At 56.4% G+C, this 9,229-nt stretch overlaps 1 long non-coding RNA gene across 3 annotated transcripts; it reads right to left on the bottom strand.

Moving 5' to 3' along the window:
• Window positions 1-654: 654 nt before the first annotated feature.
• LOC123638220 lies at window positions 655-5,653 on the bottom strand. Of its 3 annotated transcripts, XR_006735250.1 has the most exons (5): window positions 5,353-5,653; window positions 4,883-5,244; window positions 4,423-4,471; window positions 1,261-1,417; window positions 655-1,169 (listed from the first exon to the last, which is right to left on the bottom strand). It is a non-coding gene; the product is annotated as an uncharacterized LOC123638220 (long non-coding RNA). The 3 variants fall into 3 exon arrangements; XR_006735249.1 differs by having other exon boundaries at window positions 1,261-2,024; window positions 4,883-5,653; XR_006735248.1 differs by having other exon boundaries at window positions 4,883-5,653.
• Between the last annotated feature and the right edge of the window lie 3,576 nt (window positions 5,654-9,229).

Genomic DNA, 9,229 nt, shown 5'->3' with positions numbered 1-9,229 from the left:
CCTCTGCATCCATCCGTCCATCCATCCATCCGTGTACCCAATGTTTCGGAGTGAGACGTACTTTCCACTTCCCAGAGCCTTGAGATCCCCTGGCCCCCTGGCACCTCTGGTGCCAGTGGGAGACAGGGCTGGCAGGCAGCGGAGTCCTGAGCTGGGCAGGGACGCTGCGCGAGGCAGGGCAGCCTGGCCCCAGGTCCCCTCCTCCTCAGGACTCTCCGCTCACCTCAGTCTGGAGAGAGATGACCTGGTCGATGACCTGCCAGGTTAGACCCTGAGATCAACTGACAGAGCCGCATCCACACAGCTGGGCTCCGACCCTGCTCCAGTCCTTGAACCCGCCTGCTCCGCCCACCTCCCGCAGGGCCCTCCCTGCTGTCTAACCTCTTTAAACCTCTCCTGACCTCACCTAGGACCACACGTGGGTGGTCTCTCCACCAGTCTCTGCCATCAGCACAGGCAGATTTAGGGTTCTCTCATGTTGCTTTCTTGTCAGTGTGTGTGTGTGTGTATAACAGCTTTTTTGAGATATAATTTATATACTACACAATTCACTGATTTAAAGGTGTGTGTGTGTGTGTGTGTGTGTGTGTTAATTTACCAAGCAGATGGGGGAGGGAGGAGTTGAATGAAAACCTCTTCTCTTGCCATGAAAATTTTGATTGTTTTAATGTGTTCATGAACTTCTAATAGTATAAAGACCTTTCCCCAAAAGTGGACAGAATAAGACAGGGCAGGTTCCTATTTGTGAGCACTGAGACCAGCGGTCCCACGGCCATTCACCAGAGAAAACTCAAGCTCCTACTTCCTGCCCCATTGTGCCTGGCGGACTCTGAGAGATACTTTCCCCAAACTACCTGCCCCGTTGATTAAGTGAAGGGCTGTTACCAAAAAGACAATGATAGTACGGACACAGTAACCTCTAGACAGAGTCACAACCTAAATTGGGCAATGACAAAGCTGGGAGGACCTTAGAGATGACCCAGTCCCCGTTTAGTCCCATTTTGTGGAGCTGGGACCTGAGGCTCAGAGAGGTCAAGGCAGGACTGGCAGCCCCGTGTCTGTCAATCCTGGGCAGGGTGTCACCCTCTTCCCATTCTTCCAGCAGAACGAAGAGCATTTAGTTAAAGGCTACAGCAAGTCACATGGGGCCGGAAAAGCTTCAAGGGAATCTGCAGAGGACACAACCTGAGCATGAGGGAAAAGGCGCTGGGGTCTTGAGATTAGCAACTGTCCTGGAGCATCTCCCCACTAGGTACTTACCAGTTAGGTGCAAAGGGAAACGGCCACTGCCTTTATGGTGGAGAAATCCAGCCAGTCACCCGGCCAGGTGGGACATGTAGGTCTCTTTGTGGTCCAGTGGTGTTGGTTGTTGCTTTCCGAAAAATGAAGAAAAGAAAACAGCCCGGGTTCAACCCTCCTGTGAAATGAAGCGCACAGAGTGTTTGTTGAGTGACTATGGTGCCCCCAGCAAAATCCTCGTGGCGAGGGCAGGATGAACATCAGGGAAAATGTGGCATGATTCCTGCTCTGTGCATCTTACAATGAAGCTGGATGAGGAAATAGCCCACTGGAACAATTAATTACATGATTATTAAATGTCAGGGCTTCTGTTACTGACTTGAAAGAAAGTAACATTCTGTGGCCAGGAGGGAGCTGAGTAGCTCGAAGTGGGCTGTGGGTGGGCTTGGGGTAGCTCCGAAGGGCTGCAAAGATAGTGGGTGGGAGCAGGCACCCCAACAATGGAAAGGCCGCACCCAGGGGCTGGGCAGAAGGAGACCCCCTGCCAGGGTCTGGAAAGGGAAACGTTAGCACCAAGAGCACAAAGATTACAAGCTTGAAAGAACCACACGTTCCTTGGCTTAAGCAAAGAGCTTGTAGTTTCCAGTGAGCACGTCTTCCTTGAAGTGTTTGATTCTCCCGCGTCTGGCCTGGAAACGCAGCCCTGGTCTTGGCGTGTTTCCACAGAGAGGAGGTTTGGGTGAGGCTCTTCTGCCTCCCACAGAGGCAGGCTCTCTCTTGCCATCCTAAGATACACCCAGAGTCACTGTAAAGGGGACTGGCCCATCCTTTTCCCCAAACTATGCTGCTTCCAGAGAGGCTCAGAGTTTTGAGGAAGAATGATTTGTTTTCCCCTGTTTTGTCCGACAACATAGCATTCACCAGCTGTCTGCACCCGGAGGCAGAATGGCCCCGGAGCCGATGGAAGTGGTGGGGAGGGTCCCATTCTAGCGTTGGAGGAAGAGCAAGTGGACACGCTACCCTTGTTGGGTCGCCTGTTTCTTCCCGAGTAAGAGACTATAAACTCCTTCCATGTTAAAAAGATTTGAAAAAAAAACCAACCAATTTTGTTTAGTAAAAATGTCTAATCTGACCGTCCTTTAGGGCTGTGGCAAGGTGCATTTGATGACAGAAGCCTGGGAGCCGCTCCGTCTGGTGCAGGCCTGTGGGTGCTGAGCAAAAGCACCTCCCCCGGCTTCAGGCTCGGAGGCTTTCAGAGCCCTCGCAGGGACGTTTCAGCCAACACGGACACACCCTTCCTGACCATCTCAGGCTGTTGGAATTTGAGAAGCTCTTTGATATTTTAATAAAACTGGTTTCGATTTTTCCCCTTCAAAAACCAATTGAAATGAGCCCCAGTTTCTGAACAGGACCTGTTTTCTGTGTGCAATAGTCAGGTGGGGCTGGTTTATGCCACGGTAAACAAACATCCCCCCCACTCTCACTGGCTTAAAACCCCAAGATTTACTTCTCTTTCTCACCGCACGTCCCCTGTGGCTGGGCCAGTGCCCGTGTCCACACTGATCTCATTCTAGGGCCTGGTGGCCACGCAGGCACCATCCCCAGCTCTGCTTGTCCCCAGGACGGAGGGAAGAGACGCCTGGAGAGTCACTGCTGCTTTCTGGACCTTCTGCCCAGACACATCACTTCCGTGTGTCCGCCGTGGCCGCTTCTAGTTCAAGGCAGCAAGAAAGACAATCCCACAGCGTGCCCAGGGGGAGAAAACTTGGTGACTCTCCAAACTGTGGCAGAGGGTACGAAGGGTGGTGTGAGATGGTCGTGTGCCTGGTCCAAATGGACTAGAAGTCACAGAACAGGGATTTTCTCCTTAGCTCTTGCCCTCAGTCACACCGCACAACCTCCTAGAGATTTCGTTTCCTTACCCCCAAGTAGGGAGAAAGGGCTGGAAATGGAGAGGAATAACGACCCCTGTCTGACCCACCCCACGGGAACGTTGCACGGATCAAAATAAGGCAGTGGCGGTGAAAGTGAAATGGGGCTGAAAGGAGAGAAAAGCATTTTCATAACGGGCTAGTGACTGCTCCAGGGAGCTCCAGCCCAGAGGGGATTTGCATAGGTAGCTGCATTTACTGACATAAGGTTGCAGGAGAGAGAAAGTCCAAAATAGCTGCGGCCTAAATATGACAGACGTTGTTTCTCTCTCAGGTAGAAAGTCAGTTAAGCGGCCGGCAGTCCAGGGGAGGTGTGGGGCGCCACGAGTCTCAGGCTCAGCTGCATTCGCTGCGCTCCTTTGCCACCTTCCGTGTGTCCCCGTCTGAGCCTGGGTTCCCTAGAACCCAGAGCTGGAGGCCAAAGCCAACACCCCGACGCTCTCTTGGGGACTGCGAGTGCAGGAAGCAAGAGGGAGGGAAGAAGAGAGGTGAGGCGGAGCAGGGTGGAGTGGGATACAGAGCAGTGTGGTGTTAGGCTGGCCTCAGCTTGTAACAAATGCAGCTAATTTTTAGCCTCATGGGATGTCCCCAGAAAGGCCTACTGGGGCTTGGAGCAGGAAACACGGCGGGAAGAAGGGAGAATTGTCAGCCTGGTCGTGTCTGTCTCCCACTGGTCAAAGCTGGACCCCCACACTTCCAGGTGGCGCCGTGTGGCGTGTCCTACATGGGAAAGCCACATCGTGAAACAGCTGCAGCAGCAGCACCTGCACCGTGAACCGTGGCACATGCAACCAGCCAATGAGCAGGTGTGAGCCTGGGGCGTGGGGGTGCTCTCCACCCGCCCATCTCAGTCTGCAGCCCCGCAGGCCCAGCCTGGAAGGGCAGTGTGTCTGCCTGAGCGAGCAGGTCTGCAGCAACATGGGAGCCCCAGGGCAGGAGGTGAGAGGCATGTGACGCGAGGCATGAAGCAATGTGCTGTTAGGTGTCCCTGCAAGCAACAAGAGGAATCAGGACCATCTGCCACAGTGGGTCCAACCCAGCTGGGCAGGTGAGATGCCATGGCACCATAACCTCTGCCACAAGATGGCATGAAATTCAATGAACCTCCTTTTAAGAAATTGAAACCTTTTCATGGCCTACAAGAATGTGGTGGTGGCAAATGATCCTGTTAGAGGTTCATTAGGTGATACTGGACAGAGAAAACATACTTAAGCAAATCCTGGGCAGCACATAAACTAGCTCAGATGCATACCTCATGGGCCAAAACAGCTGCATCAGCTCCAGCCATCATGTCCGCATTCCTGCTAACAAGGAAGGTGGAAAGATTGAAGCACATCTCTCCCATTTATGGTCATTTCTGAAAAGTGGCACACTATGCTGGGCATGGTGGCACACACCTGAAGTCGACTTGTGCCCAGCTAAAAATTAGCAGAAAGGCAGAACAGGATATTGGGGCTAATTGGCAGCTTGTGCCACAGAAGCCAGAGTTGGGAGCCCCTGAGTGAGCACTGCAGAGTGTGCCCAATGCGTGCCCCCATTTCCAGTAGGCGTGAGCAGGAGTGTGGGAGGGGGAAGGAAGGAAAGTGGGGGCAGGTGACTGGGGGGACGGAGGAGCCTCCAGGGGGAGTCAGAGATGTGGAGGAAGAAGAGGGAGGGGCAAGGAGGGAAGCAAGAGGGAGGGTGAATGCGGAGGGACAAGAGAACTGCCCCACCTGCAGACTGGGCTCCTTTGGTTTCTGTGGAAACCACGGGCTGTTCCCTGGGCAGCAGATGAGACGAGTGCGAGGGTGGCTCCTGCCGGCGGGGCAGCTCCGTGCACCAGGGCTGCGCCGGCCTCAGGCCAGCTGTGACCTGCACCCCAGCCTCCTCCTGCTACTTGCCCTAAAGCTGGGCCAGGAAGACAGACCCCCTTAGCTGTCTTCTGCCTCTGGTCCCTCCCGGGCCCAGAGTGGGCGGTCATGTGTTCCTCCAAGGGCCCCGTGGTCTGGGTTTACCCCGTCTTCTGGGCATCAGCCTCCGGCTCCTCTGTGGCTCCCCAGCACTCTGAAATGGCCTTTCTTGTTTCCAGAAGCTTCTGGGGAGATAAAAATAGGATCTGGTCCGCAGACATTAAGGCCAAACCAAGACCCTCGAACTCCCCCTGCCCCGCCCCTGGGTGCCGAGGTCGTGGCAGGGAGCAGACCCTTAACAGGCAGCGTTTGGTCTGGACAGACCTCGCCACGAACAAGACTGTGAAGACCGGCTCCTCCCCGCTAGGGGCGTCCTGCCCTGAAACCCGCGGGTGCCTCCCGGGCCGTGTGAACTGAAACCCGCCAGCTCCTCGCAAGCCCAGCCTCGTTTCTCATCTCGGCGCATCCTTCTCTGCCCCGAAGGGGCCTGGCTCCAGGTGTGTCTCAGCACCGCAGGGCACTTGGCTGTCGCCTTGGCCTTGAAGGCTCGCTCCCCGCAGAAGCAGCCGCATAACCCTGGGCACTCACGGGGTGTGTCGGGGGCCGGGAAAGGCTCTGCCCTCGCTGGGTTTCCCTCCCCCGAGGTTTTCCTTCCTGCCTGCCTGGGAGTGGGAAGCAGCTGTCGTCCCTCCTTTCCGCCCTCAGCCGGGGCTCTGGGTGTTGAATTGCAGCTCCCTGCTGATCCTGCAGCAGGCAGCTGGGGCAAGGCAAGGAGCAGGGCCTTGGGAGTCCTGGGTTCAAATCCCACCTGCCCCAGCTGCTGTGCAACCTTGGTGTGTGACAGCCTCTCTGGGGCTCGGTGTTCGTGTCTGTGGAGTGAGACTGACGTAGACCTGACTGGGTCACGGTCAGGATTACACCAGCCATGCTGCAAAGGCACCTGGCTTGTGCTGACTCAGCTTCGGGTTCTCCCGACCGCTCACCCCCCCTCAGTCCCTGGCAGGAGGGGCTGCCTGCTGTGCCCCCCACAGGAGGATCAGCCCTTGCCAGCAGCCTCCATCAACTACTTGTCGTCAGTAGTGAGGACGCCAGGCTTGCTCTGCGACAAAGCCTCGTCCAACAGGGCGGGACCACAGTGCTTCTGCGGGGCTCAGGGGACAGTGGCAGTGTGCACAGTTCCCTTCTGTCACTCGTGCCACACTGGGCACATGAAAGCCCTGGGTCAGAGCACGCAGTAGCCCGGCCCACACTGTCTGGGGCAGTCGTCGGCCACCACTGTCACGTTTCTGGCTCCTCCGATCCCACAGGGAGCCCCATAGCAGTGTGATTGACGGGTGGTGCCCACCACACCCACGGCTCCCCTTGAGGTCCCGGTGTCACCGCACAGGCTCAAGAGGGCTGTCTCTGAGCAGGTGCCCCCGCACTGCCCCTCTCTGAACGGATGTCTTAGTTAAAATTCTCCCCGTTTCCGCACCGTCCTCTTCCCCTCTCCCCTTGGCGTCCTCTCAAATCTTTTTTCTCTAAACTTCCAGTTGAAGAATAATTTTCCTCAATTGTTTTTTCCTCCACCAAAGAACAAGTCCATGGCCAAGGAGGAAGAGGCCAACTTGAGCATGTGGGGATTGCTGACCGCTCTGTCCCCAGCTTGCAGGGGACCCTGAGGACCACGAAGAGCCAGGCAGACAGCAGGGTGGTGTGTCCCTCAGAGCTGGGTGCGGGTGTCAGGAGCCCAGCACCTATGCATGTGCCAACGACGACATCAGGGGAGGAAAAGAGGCCCGTGACGAGCGGAGTGACAGTGTCTGCCCCTGCAGGCACGGGGGCTGCCACGGTGGCTGGAGGGCTGGGAGACGTAGGGGCTGGTCCCAGCAGACAGGTGCTTAGAGCCGAGAGTGGCTTTGGTGAAGAGAGTAGCGAGGTCATTCCCAACCCGGTGGGCCACGGGAGGGGCCTGTCAGGTGGGAGCTGGGTGACGAGGCTTCAGCTGAGTCAATCTGTCCCCAAGAAGGGCCGGGAGAAAGCGGGTGAGCCGGGAGTGGGAGGGATGAGAGGTGACTGGCTGGAAGGAGGGAGGTGGCAGGGCCACAGAGGATCCGCTGGCTGCCTGGGCCACCCCCTGGCCTCCACTCTGTCCCTCTCTCCCACCGCCGGGCCGAGGACACGCCTCAGGAGGTAGTCTTCAGATGGGTAAACTGAGTTAGGAGTCACTGCAGGCCCAGAGAGGAGGGCAGGAAGCCGAGTGCTGTAATCCCCAGGCTGGTTGTTCGCTCACGCCCGGGTAGGACCCTCTTTAGCCCTGCCGCTCACTGCGTTTAAGGGGCTCAGTGGTTCTGATTCGTGCGGCAGTATCATGGCCACGCTGCTGTCGAGCGTTTGGGGCTCTTGGCCTCCATCCGCACCCCGCCCCCCCCCGTGTCTTGTGTGCCACACTCCCGACACTGCGACCGCACGCTGAGCCCCCGTCAGGGCCAACTTCTCACCGCTGGTGCCGGACGGAGGCAGGGGCAGGGCTGTTTCCCCATGGCCACCCGGAGGTGTGGGACACTGCCCCAGGTCGGCAGCTCGGTGCACTGGTGCAGCCCCCACGGCCCGCATGTGCAAGGGCCACGGAGCTCCAGGGGTTGCGAGGGGACCCGGTGCTGCCCCCGTTCTAACGTCTTCTTCCCAGGCTATTGGTTGGACCTTGAGAGTTGACAGGACCGTACAATGTGAAATCTTTAATTCTGATTTTTAAATGGAAAACCAAGCAGGAATCACTGTCCAGTGACCTCCCACCTGATCGCAGAGGGAGCCCCTTGCTGGAGCCAGGGCCTGGGCCCACAGCCCTCCCCCAGCTGGCTGACAGAGCCCAGGCCAGCACCTCATCTCCCAGGGCCTCGGTTTCCCTCGGTTTCCTCACCCATACATTGGTGGGGTGGCTGGCGTTTCTCCATGGCAGGTCTGGTTGCCAACGTGATGCTGCCTGGAGTCTCAGAAACATCGTGAGCAGGAAGTACGGGCATAAAGCAAGGTACCCAGGGTGGAGGGGATTTGATTGTTTTAAATGCAAGTATTTTATTTTCTAGGGTGACTTGGGAGCTGCGGGTGTTGCTCCGAAGGGACGAATATGTTCTCGCGCTGTAAGAGGTGTCTGGGCTGCCGTGGCTTGAGCTCAGCACTGTGTGTCAGGTAGATCTGGAAACCCCCTTCTCCCCAGTGAGCACTGGGGGGACTTAGTCACGCGTCCTCGTGGAAACGGAGCAGAGGTTCTCTGAGCTACTCAGCAGGCTCTCCACAAAGTTCTGGGGACCAGCACTGCGGTGAGCATGTGTGTGTGTGTGAGAGAGAGAGAGAGAAATGGGGGAACAGAAAGGGAAAGGAGAAGGACAATGTGTGTGGATGGGGTGGAGGGAACAAAAAGATTAGGGTACCGTCACTGACCTCCAGGGCTTGCAGTGCAACCGGGGATCCTAACATGCTAACAAATACAGAAATGTTATAGGGTAGAGTAGGGCCATAACAGGGAGGGCAATGGAAAGTGTGGTTAATTCTGGCTGGAATAACCATGGAAACCATGGAAGCCTTCCTGAAGGAGGCGGCGTTTGGCACATGTTTTCCCTTCAGCATGAGCTGGGTATCTGTGAGAGACAAAGGAAGACTTTGGGGCAGAGGGAACAGCAGCTGCAGGAGGGCTGCTGGCTGCTGTCTAAGCCCTGGGCTCTGGGCCAGGCCTTCTTCACACCCATTTCTCCTCAGGCTGCGGCTCCTCTCGGGAGGCTGCACAGGGGACGCTGTCTTCGGTTTACAGGCAGTGATGGGAGGAGTTTCACTTCACTCAGCAAAATCTTTTCTTAGAACCACGGTTGGTTCTTGCAAAATTTTCTGGCCACATAAAAGCCAAGAGGCTGGTTTTCGAAAAGCCTTCCATGGCTGAGAAGGAATGTTCAAGGAAGGGTGGTGCATCATCGATGAGCTCTTTCCAAGTGCTCCGGTTCGAATGTTTGTCACCTCCCAAACTCACGTTGCAACTTAATCCCCACCGTGGCAGTATTGAGAGGTGGGGCCTTTAAGAGATGCTTGAATCATGAGGGCTCTGCCCGCACAAGTGGATTCATCCACTCATAGGCTAATGGATTAATGGGGTAATGAACAGACGGCTTATCACGGGAGTGGGGCTGGTGCTTTATAAGA

Source organism: Lemur catta, chromosome 5 (genome assembly GCF_020740605.2).
Source record: "Lemur catta isolate mLemCat1 chromosome 5, mLemCat1.pri, whole genome shotgun sequence".
Lineage (NCBI taxonomy): Eukaryota > Metazoa > Chordata > Mammalia > Primates > Lemuridae > Lemur > Lemur catta.
Note: the sequence above shows the minus strand (reverse complement) of the source record. Positions and strands in the feature narration are given on the sequence as shown.